The 21,966-nt window shown below is 41.4% G+C and overlaps 1 protein-coding gene across 2 annotated transcripts in view; it reads right to left on the minus strand.

Moving 5' to 3' along the window:
- The window catches only part of MPP7 (MAGUK p55 scaffold protein 7), a 226,494-nt gene extending 205,886 nt beyond the window's left edge, over nt 1-20,608 (minus strand). For both annotated transcript variants that reach the window (XR_010023832.1, XM_063099009.1), the window contains exon 1: nt 20,443-20,608. The gene's annotated coding sequence lies outside the window, so the exon portion shown is untranslated. The remainder of the gene's footprint in view (nt 1-20,442) is intronic.
- Nucleotides 20,609-21,966: the final 1,358 nt, after the last annotated feature.

The following is a 21,966-nucleotide window of genomic DNA, read 5'->3' on the forward strand; positions in this document are numbered from 1 at the left end:
AGTCTACCTTAGCCTGTGGTCTGATGGTTAAGATTCTTTATTTCCACTCAGGTGGCTCAGGTTTGATTCCAGTGAAGGAATCAGTCCCTTGCAGATACAGAAGTAAAACCCTTTAAAATATTAATATCCAGGAAATTAGCAAAACAGCCTATTACCCCATAAATATGTATAATCAATATGTGTCAATCAAAAAATAGATTTAAAAAAATTTTTTTATTGAAATAAAATAAAGAATTTTAGGGCTGGCTGGTTAGCTCAGTTGCTCAGAGCATGGTGTTATACCACCAAGGTCAAGGGTTCGGATCCCCATACCAGCCAGCTGCTTAAAAAAAAAAAGAAAAAAAAAAAATAGGGTTATCACAAAATGCAAACACAATGAAAGAAATTCCTCTTATGTGCAAAGCACAACTATTCTTTGCATTAACAATGTAAAGTTCTGCATTTGTTAGACCCCAGAAATTTTTATTCCTCTCCTTGTACAAATAATCAAAGCCGCATATGTTTCTGATTAGAATGCTGATTAGAAAGGTACTACATTTATAGTTACCAAGTCTCCCAAACTCTGTCCCATATTCTACGACATTAATAATTCTTAAACAGTCAAAAGTATTTCACACAACATTAATAGCATGGAAACAAAATAAATAACACAGGCTCATAAAATATTCCAATTTTCTAACAGCCTTTTAATAAATTAGAAGATTCTTTTGTTCCCAGAACGAACAAAACCAATAAAACAGATTTATAGAATGATCACATCCATCCACCCGATGTCTACCCAGTGCCTACACTACACAGAATGAAGTATTATACTGCAGCTCAAATCACAGGCTACGCAGGAGGCTGCCTGGATGACCTCCTCCCTACTTCCTATTACCAAAAGGAAAAGAAGCCTAAATGCCTGTGAAAATAAACTGTCTTCATCGCCGTCCTCCTTCAGGTTCCTACATGCCATCAAAATCTACATCATAAATAATCAGTAGACCTAAGCTACCCTCATTATGTGCCTTTCTAATCATATTTCATTCTGCTTTAGTTCCATTTTTATTTAGTTTAGCCTTAGAATCTAAGGTCCCAAGAGGGAAACTAGACAATATTACTCTTTGTTTCTGTCCAGGGCCTACCATAATATCTTTCAATTAATAAGATTCAATAAATCTTGGAGAAATCAGTCAGCTAAAATGCTTATGGTCCAGACATAAGAGGCATTGTTGAGCCTGAGATGTTGTCACTAAAGAATAATCAACTTGGCTGCAATTATCACCTTTGTGCTGGCATCTTTAGTTCTCTGTCCCAACCCTAGACTGACCATATGACCAAGTGTCATCTTCACTTAATGCACAGGCACCTCAAATTTGACATATTTAAAAATGAACATTATCACAACAGGTACAAAGCTATGCTGTCTACCCTAAGTGAATCATGGTGCAGTATATGCACGTATTGAAACAACACACTGTACCCCACAAATATGTACAAGTAAATGTTAAAATAATAAATAAAAATGGGCATCTCTCTCCGCTACTTCCCCCAAATCTGCTCTTTTGCTGGCATATCCTCTCTCAGTGAATGGCATGACATTCCACCCAGACTCCGCCCTAGTCAGTAATCTAAGAGTCACTCTTGAGTCCTATCTCTTACATCCTATCAATCACCGTGTCCTGTCATCTTTCTAGTATTTCTGTTTTGTTTTGGTGGCTGGCCGGTGTGGGAATCTGAACCTGTGACCCTGGTGTTACAAAGATGCGCTCTAACCAGCTGAGCTAACTGGCCAGCCCCCCTAGTACTTCTTGGATCTGGCCTCTTCCCTGTATCTGTATTGCCACCAGCCTGCTAGTCCAAGTCACATGAACAACTTCCCAACCAATCTCACTACTATCTACTATCATCTGCCTCTTACCCACTGATTATACAGCAATTTTAAAGAGCAATCTTAAAAATTGCATATGTGTGCACATGCAGAAACCTTGTCTATCTTATATGTCACTATACCTCTTGGAGTACCTAGCATATAGTAGGACTGCAATAAATATGAATATTCATTCATTTAACCAAAAAGGCCATCGCATGCTTTTTACTCCAAGCATGAGCATTACCATGTAGCAAGCTTTTATTAGGACATTAATAAATACTTAGCACTGGTTAGGCTACAAAAGTAATCTAAAATAGGGGCCAGCATGGAAGAAACTTATAACTGAGATGAGGAAATAGCTCCTACATACAAGGTAGTAAATGAAACAGATGGAATTACATAAAAACAAACAAAATAATATAACATGGTAAGTGGGGCTGAAAAAATAGGAAAGTCTTTTAGCCACAGATTGGGACAGGAACACATGTCAATGCATGCAAAGGTTTGATGTGAAGAGAGGATTATAAAGACCAAAGACCCTGACCTGATGACACATTTGTTTTAGAAAGCCTAAAGCTGAATACCTAAAAAGGAGAACACTGGGAAGAATGGAATCTGTGTAAACGGTTAAGACTTGACATGATTAGGAATAACAGCCCTCACCTCTGACTGTGCCAGCTCTGATAAAGCCTACTATACGGCCCTGTAACCCAAATACTATTATGACTGTTGCAGTTTACTTCTGGGGAAACTGAGTATTAAAACATTTACAACATATCCAAGGTCATAGAGCTGGGAAGTGGCAGAACTGGGGTTTGAATCTAGCATCTTTAGAACTCTTACACGCCCACAACGAAGAAGTGCTCTGTGAAAACAATGTGATGAAGTCATGTTTTAAAAGCTAATAACAGGGTCCGGGGTAAAGTGAAGCTGCACGCTCAGCAAAGCAGCAGCTGCCGTCGTCTGGGCTGCAGGCACGATTAGACGGGAAGGATGGCAGCGAGACCGGCCCACAGGAGACAATGCAGAAGAGAGTGTGAAGGAGGGAAAGCAGGTCTGAGAGTGAAAAGTGAAAGAGATGCGGGGATTCAAAGATGAGTCCGCAGCCTTAGATACGAAAAGGATAATGGCACCATAAACAGAAATCGGGTCAATTTAAAAACAGACCTATTTTTCAATTTTAGGTCTTTTGAATGAGGTGAAGATGTGATGTCCAGGTGAAAATGTCCAAAGGCAGCAGGAACAATGAGACTGATGCTTGGTTAGAAGAAAAGGGCTAGATTCATATTACAAATACTCATTGTACATTGTGCAGCTGCCCCAGAAGTGTTGCGGGTGCTGAGCCCCCCCTAGCCAGGAAGATGACATATCCCCTGGGCCAGAACATGCACCGTAGTTTCTGGGACCAAGTGTTTGCTGCCTTCTGGAAGTAGTACCCAAATCCCTACAGCCAACTTGTCTTGGCAGAGGACACAGTACACCAGAGGTGACTCCTGACCAAGACCCACAGGATGCCTGGCCGGGCCGAGCCACTGTCGCTCACTCGCGGCACACCCTGGAGGACTCGATTGTGGACCCACAGAATCAGCCCATGACCACCTTCACCTGGGCCATCAGCCACGCCCAGCTGATGGCGACGGAGGAACGACGCGTTTACTATGTGAACTCTGACAACAGCGGCTGGACCAGAATCCACAGGGAAGCCTGGGTCTCCTCTAGCTTATTTGGTGTCCCCAGAGCTATCCAGGAATTTGGTCTTGCCCAGTTCAAAGCAACATGACCAAAACTATGAAGGGTTTAGAATATATCTTAGCCAAGCTGCAAGGTGAGGCCGCTTCCAAAACACTTGTTGAGATGGCCAAGGAAGCCAAGGAGAAGGCCAAGGAGAGGCTCGGGCACTACAGGGAAGGGCAAGGAACTAGCCAACACGGCAGCCACCAAGCAGCCACAGCAATTTGTGCAGCCAGCCCAGGTCCTGGTGCAGCCTGGGCCCTCCCCACTTCCACCACAGCTCACCAGACAACGCGGCTCAACTCCCTCTGCCCTCTCCCCATTGTTCTTTATTATTAAAAGTCAATTTCCAGCCCTGTTTGAGGGGTGGGTTGGGGTAGGTGTCCTGTTTGGCGTCTACAGTACATCAGGCATGTTCATCCAGGTCTGAGCCGGTCCTGTTTGTTCCCGCATTGGGCAGCTGAGGACAGAGGTGCAGAGACATGCAGTGACTTGCCCAGGGTCACAGACAATATGCAGGTGAGGTGATAATAAAGGACAGACTGTAAGTTCCATAAGGGAGGGCTCTTTGTTTTGTTCTCTGATGTGTCCCAAGTACCTGGAACAATATCTAGCACAAAATAGGCATTCAGTAAACATTTGCTGAATTCAATCAGTAACCCCTCAAAAAAAAGAGAAAGAAACAGACTTTTATATTTATGTATTTCTTCTCTTTTTTTTTTTTTGGCAGCTGGTCAGTACAGGGATCAAATCCTTGATAGTGGTATTTTCAGCACCTTGCTCTAACCAACTGAGCTAACCAGCCAGCCCATATTTATGCATACTTCTTAAACCAAAGGGGACATTGTTTTAATATAGAAAACAAATAACTGTTACCAAATAAAGAAGAAAAAAAAATTTTTTTTGGTAACATAACACTTCCCCACACAGTAACAAGTTCCCAAAGTGACCCTAGCAACAGCACTTCTACATATGTCAGTTCATGCCAAAATCTCCCGGCCACCTACTCAAGGCCTTTGCAAACTATTCCACACCCATTGCAATACCTCTGCAGCACCTTTTTGGAACACAAAATATTGAGACTGTCTGCTAAAATGCATGTGGAGATTTCAGCCAAACAATAAGCTTTCAACCTAGTGGCAGTACCAATTTTTAAATTTCTACTCAATTTAAGGCAGACAACCAAATGAGGATTTTTATTAAATGTTAGGGCAACAATGATGGATTTACATTAGCAACCAGGTACACGTGCAGACAATACAAAAAATTAGAACAGAAAATATGGTATGGTTTCTATATCACAATGGCTACATATTATCAAAACAGACAAATGTAAAAAGTAACAGCATGAATAATGCAGTGTATCGTTTTTGTTACTGGACATAAGACTAAAATTAAGGAAACATTGATATATGCACATAGTAAAAGTACATTTTAAAAAAGATTAAAGGACACACAATGTCATATCAGCAACTGTTTCTGGGGAGATAGAGAAACAGAACTAGAAAGGAGAACAAAGTACATTTCAACTTTATCTGCAATGTTTCATTGCTTTTTATTTTTTAAAAATCTGAAAATACACCAAAATGTTAACATCTGTTAATTTGGGGTAAAGGTCATATGTTGTTTATTGTGTTCTCTTTGCCATTCAATATTTCTGAAATTTCACCCAAATTAAAAAAAAAAAATCCAAATCTCTCACCTAATGAAAATATCACATGAAACATATCAGGAACGTCCCGCCTAGATAACTCCAGGGTGAACTGGGTGAAGCTCACTTCTTCCCCAAGCAGCCAATTTCTATTTTGGACTCCTAACATAGTTCTTGAAATAGAATGGCGTCATTAGTTTTGGTTTGATCTCCTGAAGTTAATCTACAGGGTGGGCCTTAACTATATGCAAGTCCTCTGGGGGCAGCAACTAAGAAAGGGCACTAGCCTCAGTATCTCTTTCTCCCAAGGGTGCTAAGAGGAAGATTCAGGAAAGCAGCAGCTACTCAAGACAATTCCTGCAAATAAACCCAATGTCTTCCCTCCCACCCCTCATCACTGCCTCCATTATTTTTCCAAGCCTTTCCTCAAAAGCCAGTCACCTATAGAGACATTCTGTAGGACAGTGGCTCCTTTTCTAAGAGGTGAAACTCCGAATTAGTCTTTTGGGTTGGTCATTTGCTCACTATAGAAACATGCAGCATGCTCTTTAGGAAATCCATGCATTCACTCAATAGTCATTCACACCATATAGGCAGCAGGAGTGTACAAATAAGAGCAAAATCCCTACCCTCAAAGACACACTATTATTTTTCCTCCTCTCAATTTCTTAGTCTTAAAACATCTCCACCATCAAATCCAAGAAAACACGAGTCTAAAGTGTGGCTAAATGATCCCTCCAAATTATTATTACTGTCAAGAGCCAAGGTAAGAACTTGAGATGTGAGATGAGGCCATGTGAACAGGGCAACAGCTTAGGGAGCTTCCTGAACGTGCCCAACCACAGCAGGCAAGGCTGATCCCCAGCTACCCCTGGGATGAGGGGAGATTAAAGGGAACAAGGCAGACACGTGCTCACTCATCTTTCATTCCACCTCCTTTTAGCAGCCAGAAATTCATTCAGCAACTGCCAACACCTCTACACCTAAGAGGATAAAAATAAATAAAAAGGAAACATTACTGTGCACCTACCCCTTATTCACTTGTTTAAGGAACAATAAGACATGAAGAAGTAATATAGTGATGCTGCAATTCCAAGTTCAAGGAAAAGAATTCCTTTTAACAGGGCTTAGGCATAAAGGAGACTGGTGCGATTTCCAGTACTCTTGACTCTAGATTAATAACAGCAAGAGAGTAATGAAATGTCTCAGAATCTAGAATCCTAAGGCAGGCTAGGGACCAGCCAAGAGGAGGGTGTGACTGACAAGGCCCTGATCATCTCAGACTGGGGAAAGCACAGACCAGATGAAGGACACGTGCAACCTCCACATAACAGGGCCAAAATGATATCATGAGAGACAAATGAGCAGGTGTCTAGTGAAGCAATCCAGGGTGCCAATTTAGACAATGAGAGAAAGAAGATGTGGGTCCTGGAACACATACGTATGTCCAACTAGAGTGGAGGGTGTGTAAAAATGAGTAATGGAAGATATCCACACCGAGGTCTCAATATGACAGGCTTTGAAAGTCACACTGAGAAAAGAAGACTCAGGGCCAGCCCGTGGCTCACTTGGGAGAGTGTGGTGCTGATAACACCAAGGCCACAGGTTCGGATCCCTAAATAGGGATGGCAGGTTGGCTCACTTGGGAGAGCGTGGTGCTGACAACACCAAGTCAAGGGTTAAGATCCCCTTACCAGTCATCTTTAAAAAAAAAAAAAGAAATGAAGATGTAGTGGGGCAGGTCCAAAGAAGCGACAGCCATTTCTACAAGGGAAGATGACTTCTGTACTAACACGTGGAAAGCAGAGGAATCATGAAGGTCAGCTTAGGAGCTGATTGTTGCAATCTAAACAGAAGGTGGCAGCAGCAGTAATACAGCAAGAGGAATGGCAGCATGAGACCACATCTGGTTACTGACTAGACAGCAGAGGTGGAAAACTCAGCTCTGCAGGGTATTTGACAACAATAGTGTTAATTAATAATGAAAAGCAACTACCATTTATTGACCCTTGATAGGTGCCAGGCACTATACTAAGTGCTTCCTGTGTGTTATCTGATTTAATTCTCACTACCATCGTTTGTGGTAGGTACCGTAATTAGCCTGTTTCAGATGAGAAAACTGAGACTTAGAGAGATTAAATAACCTGCCTAAGTTCATAAGACCAGAAATGAACAGAGCTGAAATTTGAAACCCAAAATGTTTAGTTTTCCAGTCCACTTTCTTAACCATTAGCGTATACTGCCTTAAGATTTTCAGCTGGGTGACCAGGGCAAACCAGGGAGTGAGCTGTGGAAACAGACTGCCCAGGACACTGGCAGACAATGGGCAGAGTCCTTGTTAAGAAGGATGCCCACCCTTCTTTCTCCTCAGTGAGACTTTTGGCCCTGAGGAAGCTAAATTTTGTTCACAACCGAGGAGAACCTGATATTTATGAATATTCCTGTAAAAGGAAGTGCACAGATGGTTCCTGCTAGTTCTACTGGAACCGCGATGCAATCCCTGACATTAGCACAGGCAGCTGCATGCCTCACTGGGAACCAAGGGACCAGAGACAGGTGTGCCACGATGTGCTGTGTGTGATCCAGCCAACGTGGTCACCACCTTCCAGGTGATTTTGTACCCTTGGCTGATTAAATGAGGATCTGAATCTAAGCTACAGCGGATGTGGGGATGTTTTCTTCCCATCAATTTTTATAGCACCTAAAACTGCTACAGCAGGCTCTGGAGGGAAGAGAAGTTAAAATCAAACGTGCTAACTCTGAGACTGAAATATCCAGGAAACAAGCAGTGAGCACCTGCAAATTTGCTTACAGCAAATTAGGACTCAGGTGGATTCACTGAACTGGAGCTCAATGAAACCACAGGCAGTTTAGAAGTCACTCATACAGAAATGATAGCTGAAACCAAAACAATGAGTAAAGGCACAATTGGGGGTGTGGGGGCTTGAATAAGTGGGTCAAGGATTAAAGACACTCCCACAATTAAGTGACAGGAACATGAAGGAAAACCAGCAGCAGAAACCAGGAAGAAACTGAGATGCAGGAGAATTTAACTCCCCAATATCCAGTAATCAAATCTATTCCATTAATTATAACACCCAAATCTCTAGTAAATCCTTTCCTGCCCCACCACCCCTTAACTCCTCAGTTTGACCCCTTGCCATTATCTGTCTGTACTAAATCAGTGACCTCCTTCCAACCTGACCCCCACTATACCAACCCAGTGAATTATGTAGACTCCACGTCTGATTGTGATACTGCCGCAAAGTCCCTCAGACTTGTGTCTCAAACTGAGGTACATTGTATGATTCAGGTGAGGGCGTAAAAAATGACACATCTTTCTGGTGTGTAAACTATACACAATGGAAAGTGACTTTTAATCTATTAGATCAAACATAAAACTTCAGAACAATCTCACGCTTGCAAAGTGCTACTTTTGAATGGGCTCCCAGCATTCCCCTAAGTAAACTTCTGCCATTAAGGAGTGCACTTTGGTGGAAAAATTTTAGAGCACGGGCCAAAGTAGGTGATACTTGTACTTGTCCAGATTAAGCAGCCAAAGAAAGAAAGATTAAATATGTATAAAAGAGAAGAAAATTCCAATATGAATACAAATCATACAGTTCTCACCCACTGCTCTCTGATGTATAGAATGGATAAATTGGGTTTGAATCCTGGCTTTACCAGGGTTGCTGTGAGAATCAAGCATGAATATGTAGGGAGAGCTTTTTTAGCATAGAGTAAGAGATCAATAAATGGCAGCTATTATCTGTAACCTCCAAGTTTGTCCCAATCCGTTAAAGCATTCCAAAGCTTTTATTAAGTCCAAAATTAATATGTGACAGGAAAATGTCTATTTTGATTAGCACTCTTGCCATATCATTCATGGTCTGTCCCCAGGGATACTGTAAGTGCCACATGTAAAAAAAAAAAAAAAAAAAAAAAAAGAGTAGATTTAATTATCCAATTTTAGACCCAACTTGAAGTTAGAAGTGCTTGCAACAACAGAAGCCAAATCAAAATCACTTTAGTTATCATTTATCAAGTGTAAGACACTGAACTGAAAACACTTTATCAGATCTTGGTGGTGAGTTTAATATTCAGTATGCACATAAATGATTTAATAAAGCATGTTACTGAGGATATCATTCTGAAATACCCAAGAAAGGAAGAGAACAGGAAAAACCAGTGTTACCAAGACTACTCTGACTGTTAATTACGACAGCTGTCAACCAGTTCCCAGAGGGGCTCACAAATGTACACAGACATTTACATAATCTTTTGTTGTCTAGGCACTAAGTACTGTGTATTCAGCACTCACTCAGGTTATGAGAGGGAGCTGAGGGAAGGAGGGGCAGCTTAAAACAAGTCTGGCCGGAAGCAGAAGAACCTGTTTCAAGGCACCGTCAGCATTAGCAGGAAAACAGGGTGAAAAGTCTGCAGTGAAGACACGAGCTTTTTCTCTCATCCTAACTGCAGCAGAACCTCTTTAGTTCCATCTGACTTGCCTCTCCAATAATCCATTTCACCAACTACTTCCCTCTTCTCCAAGGACAACGTTCTTTTCTTCTCTATCATCCATTTCTGAACATTATAAATTTCAAAGAGGGGGACATATTGTGACAAATATAACTTTTGTTTGTTTATCACCCTACCCATGGAATGCCAGTAACAAATTTATATAACACTAATAAAGGTCAACTTTTCACCTACTTTTTTGTATTATAAGCACTTTGAAGATAAGGATGCCATACACATTTTCAACTCTGAATACAATGTAACACAATGTAAGATAGGTAAAAAGGATAATTATATGTAATAAATACATTATTCCAAAGACAAATCTTGTTTTAATTAAAAAAAAAAATCCAATTCCTTTAATAGCTCCAAGATGTTTCTACCATTATTTATTTCAAAGGGATTAAGCTACTTTCAGAATATAACAAAATGACTTTTATATAAAGTTTCCTTTAGATTTACTCCTAAAAACCAGTGTAATTTAGCTTGGTGTTACAAAAAAAAAAAGAAAATGATAGACAGACCAATTTATTTTACTCATCCTGAGCAGACTTGTTCTATACTCTAAAGGACCAACTCATAATGTTGAACACTGATTTAAAAGAAAAAGAAGAAAATCAATCATTTAACCTATCTTTTCTATGTTAAGTATATCTTAGATAATTGATGAGGGAAAGTTTTTCTTTATATAATAAAAAAGGAAGATAGAATTAAAAGATCACCACTTTGAAAATCCTGATTAAAAATATTGGGTTCTTGGCAATGATTGTCAATGGCCATGAACATCACAAAAGAGAGACAATCAGCATTACCTGAGTCCAGTTAGAAGTACACTCAACCACCTAGAAGCAGTTTTGCCGAGAAACAGAAACTGAATCACATCAGGATCTGATTACTATTCACAGGAAATAAAAGAACAGAAGAACATGTTAAACCATATATTAAATAAAAAGCATTACAACAGGTGTTAACCTGTTTTTTAATTATGACGATGTTACCAAATACTTCTTGATAAATGAACAGAACACTTCTTCAAGTCCTCTGTGATTACCTTCATCTTAAAAGATGAGGAAAGCAGATCAAGTATTAGCATATTTACGGATGTATTTATTGTGAGAAGACAGCAATATTAACAACTTCAGACAGGTCAGGAGTTGTTGGTACCAGAAATACTTTCTTCCCTAGTGCTATGAAACGTCCTTTCACTTAAATAGAGCACAGCTGAGCCAAGAAGGAGCAGGTCCCTGCTTCTAGGACAGCTTTCCGTGTAAGCAAAGTTGGATGCGGTTCAGCAATCTCAGAGGAGACTGATGAATACAAAGAGCTGGTCCTCAACTGCGCTGGCAAGAGATGCTGGCGCTGGTGTTAGCAAAAGCAAGGGTGTGTAAAACTGCTGGCACCTTAGCACGAATTGAGGCAGTGGCACCAACTGTATAGGTAGTCCTTAACGCTGCAAATGCACAGTGGGAAAAAATGCCAGTTTGATGTAAGAATGCGCTCGATGAAACTGAAAAGTAATAGCTGCGTGAAATCTCCACCCTTGAGCAGGTATCTTTTTAACGTTCTGTGTGACACAACAGGAAGCACATGGGAAAGAGGGAAGTGTGCTGCAGAGGTACAAAGAACGTGTGCCAAGTGCTTGACTGGCAAGCTGACCTAGCAGCTTTTTCTTTCCCACAGGATACCATTTTTACATGAACTAACAACCAAAAGACAAACTATGGGTAGTGAAAGTTGGGTATTTGGCAGACACTTTCTCAAAAATGATCAGAGTAAGCCTGTTGCTTCAAGAAAACAACAGGCATATTTGCTGCCAATGATAAAATTCAAGACTTCAAGGGAAAATAAGATTTTTGGAAAAATTATATCTTCCACCAAAACATGACTTTTCCAATACTTATATAGTTAGTAAGAAGGTATTAGGTTCTTAAACATTTGTTGAGCAGGTAGATCTCATGTGAAGTGTTCTTAACACACATGCAGACACACACACACACACACAAACACAAAAGGACACAAAGAAACTTATGCAGGTGATGGACATGTTTATTATATGTATTGTGGTGACAGTAACACGAATGTATACATTTTTCCAAACTTACCAAATTGTATACATTAATTATATACAGTTTTTAAAATACCAATTATACTTCAATAAAGCTGGGGAGGGGGAGACTTGATGGGATCCCTGGTGATTTTAACAAATTTGATTATTCTTTCAAATGGTATTATAAAATGTGCCAACATTGGGGAGATTTATATAAATCCATTAACCAATATTTTCCAAATCATGCATGGGTAGAAAGATTCAAAGTTCAAGATAGACCAACTGATTTAAAAGTAACAAAGTGAGAAAAGTTTACTGACATAGTTTCAGATAACATTCTACAACTAAACTTTAAAAAACTATGACTTGGAGAGTTTTGGTGTAGTATCAAAAAGAACATCCATGATTATCTGAAAAGACTATTAAAATTACTACTCTTTTTTCCAACTGCAGACCTGTCTGAGGCTGAATTTTCTTCATATTTTTTAACCAAACAATAAGTCAAAACAGACTGGATGCAGACGCACATAGGAGAATCCAGCTCCTTCTCCTAAGCCAGACATTGCAGAGTTGCAAAAATGTATAGCAATGCCACTCTCCTCACTAAATTATCTTCATAAAGTTATTTTTCAAAAATAAGTGTTATTTATGTTAATGTACAAGGTTATTTTTCAATGTTTTTAGAAGCTACCTAGTTAATTCTAATACAAACCAGGGTCGAAATATTTTTGAAAAAGAACACAGGAGGGCCGAGCCCGTGGCGCACTTGGTAGAGTGCGGCGCTGGGAGCGCTGCAACGCTCCTGCCGCGGGTTCGGATCCTATATGGGACTGGCTGGTGCACTCACTGGCTGAGTGCCGGTCACGAAAAAGGACAAAAAAAAAAAAAAAAGAACACAGGAGTGACTCAGTCTTCTAGATATCAATAAACAAGCTGTAATAAGAATAAAGCCAAAACCATTGTGGAATTAGAACAGGAACAGAAAAATTGATCAGAACAGAGCAGGGAGCCTAAAAACAGAAAGAGAGAGAGAGAGAGAGAGAGAGAGAGAGAGAGAAACACCTTGATGTATGACAGAGGTAGCATCACAAATCACTAGGTTATTTATTGAGATTGGGGAAAATTAGCTTGCCATAAAAGAAAATGTAGAAACAAACCTTTGTTATCCAGGAATGGAGATCCACAAGATGCAAAAAACAAATGGATTATAACAAAATTAAAGATACTGTTTAATGAAGGATTTCAAAGAAAAATCTTGGCAGGTTAAAAACTAAGAAAAGATATCTGCACCATTTTAAATCCAACAAGAGATTAACCTCTAGATTATACAAAACACACCTGAAAATTAAGAACAGAAAAGCAGGAAAGAGATTGAAAACCTAATAGAAAAAGTAGAGAATATATAAATGCCCAACTCACAAAAGGGGAAACCCGCACAGCTAATACGCATATGATAGGATAGTCAACTACGTTAGTCATCAGAGAATTGCAAATTAAGAACACTAATAGTAACGTCACTTTGTGCCTGGATTGTTCCACCTGCTGCATTGATGGGAAAAAATGATAAGATGAGAAAATACCAAGTGCCAGCAAGAATGTGGGGAACAACAGAGAGTGTAAACTGGTACAGCCATTCTGGATAATAATCTGGCAGGACTTAACGAAATTATGCAGTTGCCCAAGAGACGGTCCTATGGGGGCAAGGGAGAGCATGATGGGGAGGACACAATAAAGTGGGAGACTGCATGCACCAAGAATGACAGTGTGGCATGAACTGAGCACCTCACTTGGGCAGGGAGGAAAGGAAGGAGTCTCCATATCACACACTACTTTATGGAACCAGTAGGTATTAAGACCCCACACACCAGACACTATGCCCTATGTTAGGGACCCAGTAGTGGAGATCAGGTCCTTGCCCTCATAGAGCTTTCATTCCAGTGAAGTAAACAATAAAAAAGTAAACAGGAGTCTGATAAGAGTGTAATAACTATTACAAAGGAAATGAAACAAGTAATTGTGACAGAAAATAATGGAGACAGGGCTTCTGCTTAGAAGATCGCCAGAGAGGTAGACTCAGAGATCTGCAGCAAAAAAAGTTAACCAGGCCTTCACCAAGCTGGGAAAAGAGATCTAAGAACTGCACTCAAGGTGATCAAATACAAAGTCACTACACTCCAGGTGAGACTGTTTTCTAAAGGTGACTTTCAAGTACTTCCTGTAATTTAACTATCAGGGACAACCTTTAACAGTCCTGTTAAATCAAGTGTGGACTACAAGGATTATTGTGAGTCCAACATACTTTGGCCAGAAAATTCAACCTTTTTTGGAGGGCGGGAAGGGTGTGAGGGGAGGCACCACCAATATGAATATTCTATGTCTCTTAAAAAATGTTTCTGGAAAATTACCAAGATCCACAAATTTTTCCTTCATTCATTCAATAGTAACTGAGTACCCATATTGTTTTCCCCAGCACAGTGGTAGGAAATGAGAATAAATATAAAATTTTCTGGCCTTAAATATCTTACCTCAATTTTATAAGAGTCAGAATTCTACTTAACTCATACACTCATTGATGTTTATGATTAAAAGCCAAAATTTACTGCATGTTTGCAACCTGCCAGGCACTGTTCTATGTGCTTTTATATACATTTGAGCTCATTTAATACTCACAACATAATGCTATATTATTTCCTCTTTACAGATGAGAGAACAGAGGTTAAGGTACTTGCCTGATGTCAAAGAATTAGTGGCAGAGCAAGGATTCAAATCCAGATCTTTCAAGATTTCAAAGCCTGTATTAACCACTACACTTCAGTGTAGAATCTCCTAGAATCTACTCAGTGGATTTCAATGTGTGGTCCCTGGACCAGCAGCAGCACCATTACCTTGGAACCTACTAGAAATGCAAATTGTCAGGAAGGACCCATCCCAGACCTACTGAATCAGAAACTCTGGTGATGAAGGGCGGCGAGCTAAAGTTTAACAGGCCCTGCAGGTGATTCAGAGGCATGCTAAAGTTTGAGAACCACTAGTCTAAATTTTTCATACTAAGCTTACTGTTAAAGGTGAAATGATTACCATTTTGAGAATTCCAAAATCTAAAAATTTTTATCCTATTTTAAATGACTACTGTATTGCTAGGTGATTACGCCAATTGCCGGGTTGAGGCAATAGCTACAGACAATTGTATGGCTAGGCCTTTCATAATTAAAGCCAAAATGTTTGATTATTTTAGTTATACTAAGTTTCCATTTGTATTGTCAGGGCTAGGGCTCAGACCCTTCAAACCCATTGTACAGACTGGGTCACCAGACCCCTCACATGCCAAGCTGGATCATAGACCCCTCACATGCAGATCCATGCTAGGTAACTGGGAAAGATCCTGGGAGCCATTGGCAGATGGCACGAGCTCAGTCCTCAGCAGTAGCAGCAGCAGTAGCAGCAGCGGTGGTGGACTCTTGGGGCATCCAGGGGCCACTGGCAGCAACAGCTTGCAGCAACAGCAACCTCCCAGTGGCCCCTCCAGGGGCATCCCGGGGGGCGAGGGGCCCCATGGATCAGAGCCACTCATCCTTTATACTTAAGTTCATAACCCAGGACACCTGGGTGCACATGTGCAATTACATTAGACATAACCAAGGAACACCTGGGTGCACGTGCATACTTACATCAAATGCTGTGCAAGATTCCGAACATCTGAGGGGCCCTGACCATTCTCCTATATTTTCCCTGCAACTATAAATAAATCAAAATAACATTAATTCATTTCCTCACTGTTCACTGCTCAGCAACTTCTCTCCCAAACCTGACAAAATACCTAACTTGTCCCCTAATTATACCAAGTTAAAAAAAAAAAAAAGTCTACTCTGATGGGCCTTCCTGGGAACTGAACTAAATTCAAAACATGCAAAAAGCACAGAGGTCCGTACTGACTCTTAGTTAAATCAGAAGCCATATTAGGAAGAGAAAAAAAAATATTTTGAATATCAGGCAGTAGAAGTTTGATAAATCTTCAGCCATAATTCCATAATCCTTTTTCTCCCAGGCTCAACTCCAAATGTTTACATCACTTCAACAAGCTTACAATTGCCAAAAAAGAAATTATGACTCTCAGAAATATGAGAATCTTGAGATACAAATTGCCTTCAGTACACATGTATAGAAAAACTGTCTTTCAAAGGGCATGTTTGTATCAAGGTAATCAACACCTAATTACATATCAGACGCTATTACTGCATACACTACAGCACAAGGTGCTAACATTATCCCTGCCCCTCACCTACACCTGTCCTTTATAACATCCTACCTGATCCTTCTCTTTTCAAATCTATACGTAGTCCAAGAGCCTTTTTTCCCCAACCCAAGTCTTCAATTTGAACAGTACAGCTCTATATGTATTCAAGTTTGCCTATTTCTAATAAGGTCTCTTTTTTTTAAAGGAATAAAAAGTATGAGAAATAAGTACAAGTATATTCAAGCACCTACCATAGTAAGAGAGCCTACCATCTACCATAAGACAAATAACTCTTTGAAGCTGTTCACTTGCATATTCCGGTCATTAATTTTATAAAGTTCAAGATCCTACTTATTCATAAATTGAAAACATAAATTAGAAAACTGAAGAGTACCTAGCCCAAGTCTGGATCAAGAGAGACCTGTAAACCTGACTTAAAATGCTTATTGACCTAATCAAAGTCATCACAGGTAAAGAGAGTTCTGGGAAGCCTGCACAAGGGCAGCTTTTTGATCTACCTGCCTACTTACAAGCACCACCTTTCCATAACCACTGTTTAAGTCCCTTTTGTACTGCAATAACAGAATACCTGAGACTGGGTAATGTATAAAGAACAGAAGTTTATTTGGCTCATGATTCTGGGACAGCTGCATCTGGCACGGGCCTCAGGCTGCTTCTACTCATGGTGGAAAGTGGCAGGCAGCCGGTGGGTGCAAGCAGATCACATGGCACATGGCAAGAGGAAATATGAGAGAGAGAGAGAGAGAGAGAGAGAGAGAGAGGAGGTGCCAGGGTCTTTTAAACAACCAGCTCTTGCGGGAACTAATAGAGCGAGAACTCACTCATACCTCCACCCTGCAGGGAGAGCATCAGTCCATTCACAAGGGATCTGCCCCCATGACTCAAATAGCTCCCAACACTGCCACTTTGGTGATCAAATTTCCACATGAGGGGCCGAGCCCGTGGCGCACTCAGGAGAGTGCGGTGCTGGGAGCGCAGCGACACTCCCGCCACGGGTTCGGATCCTATATGGGAATGGCCGGTGCACTCACTGGCTGAGTGCTGGTCACGAAAAAGACAAAAAAAAAAAAAAAAAAAAATTTCCACATGAGTTCTGGGAGGACAGTACATCCAAACTCCATCAAGCACACTCCCCCAAGGGCTGGCAACACTGCCAAGAACTACCTTAGGAGAAGGGATGGACCCTATTTATTTTCTCTCTCCCAAATCATCATCAAATCCTCTGAGAACCACAGGTGGTTCCAAGAAACTATCCCAGCTAGTCTTTATTCTCCACTAACATTGCCATTTCTATACCTAAAAAAAGGTATTACTTTTTTTCAAAGCAACAGCTATGTTTTCTCAACTCCTTTTTGTAACAATCAGTAAGGAGCAATCCAATCAGTAACAAAGGAGCCTGACTAATAGCTCCTATCATTAGAGGGAGAAGAATGCCCCCTGTCTTTCATAAGTAAATAAAGCAAGTTGATTATTATCCTAATACTATTATCCTAATAGAAAGATTTATTAAATGAGAATTCAAGAAAAAAAAAACTTTTACATACCTGGAATTTTTTTGTTTTAACTTAAGCATCTGTTTATAGTAGGTAGCAAATAATCTTGCTACATACACATACCCACTTTACCATTTCTTTTAATCAATCAGTAACCTAAGAAAGCAAAGCATAAGAAAATGTTCAAATAGCTCAGTCCCAGTTTATATAAGATTTAAACAAAACACAAGCCATTTAAATATACATTAATAAGGACCAATAAATCTACACTCTGGTCTGGGTTTCTGACCACAGGGAGAACCAGAGAGCTTTGCAGGAGAGGTTATTTCTGAAATTACTAACAATTTCCCTCACTTTAAACTACCATTTTCTTCCAAATAATCTCATTTAATAAAACTCACTGAAGTCATTCATTGCAATTCTGGTTGAACTGCAATTATGACAGAAACAATTGCAGTATGTTTGCTTCTTTGTCAGTGAAACGTTTATGATAAGAAAAAAGAAATGTTTGAAATCTCCAATAAGCAGCCCCCAGTGCACCATCTAGTGGAAGTCATGCAATGTTGTAATTAATTTAAAAAGAAAAAAAAACCAAAAAACCCAAAACCTCAAACCCCGAAAACCTTGAGGGTCAGGGGAGCAGGTAAGGATACAAGCAAATACTTTACAGCCAGAATCACTTTCCAGTTTCCCACACTACAAGAGAGCTTGGCTCATAAGAAGAAATCACTCACTTTCTTTACACATTAACAGATGATAAAGGTTTCTTGATGGAAATTTTTGCCTGGGAGCTAGAAATTTTAATTTGACAGGACAGTAAACGTTAAGTAATGGCACTAAGGCATACATAAATAAATGAGTGAATGAATGCAGGGCTAGGCTTGACAGGCCTCGTGTAGGGGATGCCTTATATATTACAGAGATAAGTCATGTTAAAATATATACGTAACATGCAACAGATGTATCAACCACAAAACAAAGGATTACCTCATGATTAGAACGGTTCCATTCAGTAATTCATAAAACATTTCCATATTCCTGGTAACTAATAAATGTAGCATAACCTAACAACTCTCTAGAGTTCCCTAAGCCTTGACATCATTTGAGAGTTGACTCCCAACTACCCATCTACACCTGCTCCACACTAACCCCCAAACTCTCAAGCTTGAGTTATTCTAACTTTTAAAGTATTTTTTGCATTTTCAACCCTCCTATACATTTAGATTTCCCAAAACAAAGTCATAAGTTGACCAAAATGCATTACACTTCATTTGTATTTGCCTTATGCATATTAACTATCTCAATTCAATTCAGAAAATAGTATTAAAGTCCACTGCCAAGCTAGAGATGCAAACATAAATAAGGTTCTCTCATTTGGAAAGCTTCCCAAAATTCAAAACAGAGATTTTCACATGGCACTGCTAAGTTTCGTTTGTTTTGTTTTGCTTGTGTGGAAAATTACCTTTCTGGTGAAATTCAAACTATCTTAGCAACCTAGGAAGGAAACAAAAACAAAAACAAAGATACTCGTATTTCTTTACTTTGAAAACAGCCATCTCCATTTCTAATTCCTATACTTGTGATCAAGTCGGTATGCAGAAGCTTGCTTGATGGTGGGAACCTTTGCCAGATCTTGGATTAGACCAATCACAGGTATAAAATAAAGAAGAAGGCAAGTAATTGGAGCAGAATTCTTTTCATCTCCAGGGATTTCAGTTTATGTACCTGTAAAATGGGCACACTATGCTTAACCTACCTCAGGAGAGTAGGAAGATGGCATTCTGAAACTGATACAGTGCTATGAGGTTCTCAATTAAAACACTTAAAAGGAACAGTTTTGTAGAACCAGAGAGGACGTGGGCTGAGAGAACACTTTCCAATGGCCATCCCTTTGCCATGGATTGGTGACATTCATCATTTCACTTGTGAACAAATGGTATACTGAGCACGTCAAAGAAAAAGCAAGCAATTCAAGGTGCTTCTTTATAAGCAAATCGTCTAATCGCCTAGGACTTATCTGCAAAGTATTACTGCATGAGTCGCAGGTGCATCCCTAAAGCCTAGAATCCAGATTGTTTTCAGAGAGGCCTTTTTCCTCTTTTTGAATGCTGTTTTTAAAAACTAGAAAACGAAAAAAGAATCACAATTCTACTCCCACCCACGGCAGAGTGACAGAAACAAGGTGCCACCCCCACAGTCCTTTCAGACCTGCACCGGCATTCCTCATGAACATTCCTCCCCCTCTTTCCTATCACACCGTTTGCCACTTCAGCCCAGACAAAAGTGAGTCACACTGCTGGGTCTACTTGTCACTTAAGAAAAAGCCCCCAAACAAGTTCCCATGAAAGACTGTTTTTAATTTTTAAAGTAAATAAATAAGTAAAGACTGTTAACGTTTAAGTCGCACTCCAAGAGCCTGTCTCCAGAAAATGTGTGATCAACGCGACCCAAGTAAAGACGCCTTTCTCGCTCAGGGAAATTAAAAAAAAAAAAAAAAAAAGCCACCACCTCCCAGCTTATCGCTACTTATCGGAAGGTGCTCTTCCCTCGGAGCCTGACTCTGACTCAACTCCGCAGCGTCCCCTCCACCTGCACGTCCTCCCCGCCCTCCCGTCGGCTTGCCGCTTCAGCCCGAGTCCCGCGGGGTCCCCAGGGGGTCCCGCCCGCAGCTGCCCCCGCCCCTCCCCCGCCCGGCCCCGCCCCCACCGCCCCGCAAGGTGCCGCCGCCGCCGCGGGCTCCCGGGCGGAGGCGCCTCGAGGCCGGCAGGAGGCTCTCAAGACCGCGGCCCCGCTCGGCCCGGTCGCCGGCGGCGGCAGCAGCAAGCGGAGCAGACCCCGCCGCCCGCATCGAGCTCGGGGCTCTCCTAAGCGCTGCAGCCCCCGGCGCCCCATTACCTGTTCTGGGCAGCCGTGGTCCGCGGGAGGCGCGCCCGCTCTGGCCCTTGAAGCCCCGGGCCCGGAGGCAGGGAGGCAGCGACCGCCGCAGAGGACAATCAGAAGCCAGCGGACTCGGCACCGCCGCGGCGGGCGCAGAACGCACGAGCCCAGCGGCAGCCCGGCCCCCACCTCCAGCCCAGCGAGTAACCGACTCGGCCCCCTCCCTCGGAAGGGAGGGGCTTCTCCGGAGGGGCGGGGAGGGGCGGGGCCTCACCGGCCGCGGGGCGTGTGCGCCGCGGACGCTTTGTCAGAGGCGCCTGCTGATAGGCTGTGAAAATGGTAGGCGTCTCTGATTTGAAGACAGCCTATCCGGCAGAATTCCCTCGTTGGTCGGTACTAGAAAACAAAGCGGAGCCCTGATTGGTGACAGCTCTGTAGCTCCTCCTCCTCCTCTCAATCATCGCAAGCTCCGCCCCCCGCCGGCCCGGTTCGCTCGCCCTTGGTGCTTTAGTCCCAGGTGGCTGCGGAATAGGGCGTGTGTTCTGCACAAGCAGCCGCCCTGAAGAGAGCCCCGGACGCCCGGGTTCATTTGTCAGATGCGAGCTTTCTTACCCCCTGCGAACTTGGTGAATAACATTTAATCTGTAATATCGTTTGGATTTAGAGCGGTCTCGTGGATATGTTTTAAATGCCGCATAAGATCGTCCTACGCGAAGAAAAGGCATAAAATGTTTTCACCTTTGGGGAGATTATACATGACTTTTTTTTAATTGCCTTTCTGTGTTCCATAGTGAGCATGTATTACTATCAGAATAGAAAAGTGAGTAAGGTGCAGAGAATGATAAAGACAGGCTCTGAGGGTATCCAGGGGACTGACTCTTCCACCACAGAGGAAAATACAGGAAAATATGCTCAGCATCTGAGGGCCATCCAAAACATAAACTGGCATCAGCCACTTTCAGCTCTGTTAAAGAACTCTACAAAGTGACCGCGGTGGCCCCGTACTCCTTCCTGAGTGCAGTTTATCCAACATATACGTAGATAGCACTACACAGTAAACAGGAGAACAGGAAAATTCCCTGATAGGGTGAATTTAGGATCCAAAGTACAAAATAAATAAAGCAACCAAAGCAGACTACGGGAAGAAATTCAGATGACGTAAATTGGAAAGCTCTGCTACTGTAGGGAATGATAAGGAATTATAATAAAGAACGTAATAGCAGATGTGACATAAACTTTGAATATCTAAAGGGGAGAGAGCAGGAGGGAGTTGAAAGAAGGATCAATGACCCCTAGTTAAGGCAATTTGAACTCTCAGACCACATCGGCTTGGTCTGGTGTCTTCCTAGACACTTTAGAGGGGGGTGAAGCACCTCTCCCCTAGGCACCACTCTCGCTTAACTCTCTCTAGCTGCCTTACTATTCTATTGGTTCTTCTTGCTATTCCCATGAAGTTCTAAAACAGGCTATTTGAAATTAAGCACTTCCTCCAACGACTCCGTGAATTACATAATAGTGGAAAAAAATGGAGATTGACAAAAG

This window comes from Cynocephalus volans, chromosome 6, assembly GCF_027409185.1.
Source record: "Cynocephalus volans isolate mCynVol1 chromosome 6, mCynVol1.pri, whole genome shotgun sequence".
NCBI lineage: Eukaryota > Metazoa > Chordata > Mammalia > Dermoptera > Cynocephalidae > Cynocephalus > Cynocephalus volans.